This window comes from Pseudopipra pipra, chromosome 15, assembly GCF_036250125.1.
Source record: "Pseudopipra pipra isolate bDixPip1 chromosome 15, bDixPip1.hap1, whole genome shotgun sequence".
In the NCBI taxonomy this organism is placed as follows: Eukaryota; Metazoa; Chordata; class Aves; order Passeriformes; family Pipridae; genus Pseudopipra; species Pseudopipra pipra.
The window spans coordinates 18,003,475-18,004,159 of NC_087563.1; positions in this window are offsets into that span (position 1 = coordinate 18,003,475).

A 685-nucleotide genomic window follows, 5' to 3' on the forward strand; every position below is an offset into this window, starting at 1 on the left:
CCGGGCCGTTCCAGCCGCGCCGCCGCTCGGGCCCCGCCCCCTGCTGGCCCCGCCCCTATTGAGCCGCCGCCACGTCTGAGGCCCCGCCTCCGCCCCGCCCCTCCACCGTAATGCCGCGAGTAGCGGCGCACACCCCAAACCCCCCGCCCGCCCCACCTGGGGAGCTATGACATGGAGATCTGCTTTAAAACCAGGAGAATCAAACATCTTGTGGGTGTTTCAAACCCTTAGGTGCCTTAAAAGTGGAGTAAAAATTCCTCTGCGGAGAGCTTGGCTGCCGAATGCACACCGGAGTATTTTTGGATGCCCCCTTGTCTCTCATATTACAAGGGTTTGTCCGAGACCTCAGCAGAGGAAATATTAAAACTATCTGAAGAGTTGTGCCATATAGTATTTCCCATAAAACAAAGCACTGAGTCAGGATGGGGGAGGCAGGGATATGTCTGGATAACAGAACTCTTTCTGACCTCAGCATAGATCAGGTTTCTCCTTGAAACTGTACCTAAAAAATAAACGTGTAAAAAGGCCTCTTACATGAACAAATTCTAAATTCAGCTCTGTGTCTGTCACTCTTCCTTTGTTTTTCATGAATGAAAAAATAATCACAGCAGATCCTAGAAGAGCAAGGAAGGAAGCCAAAAGCCAAGGCATGCCAACATCCAGTCTCTGCTGTTCAAAGATCCAG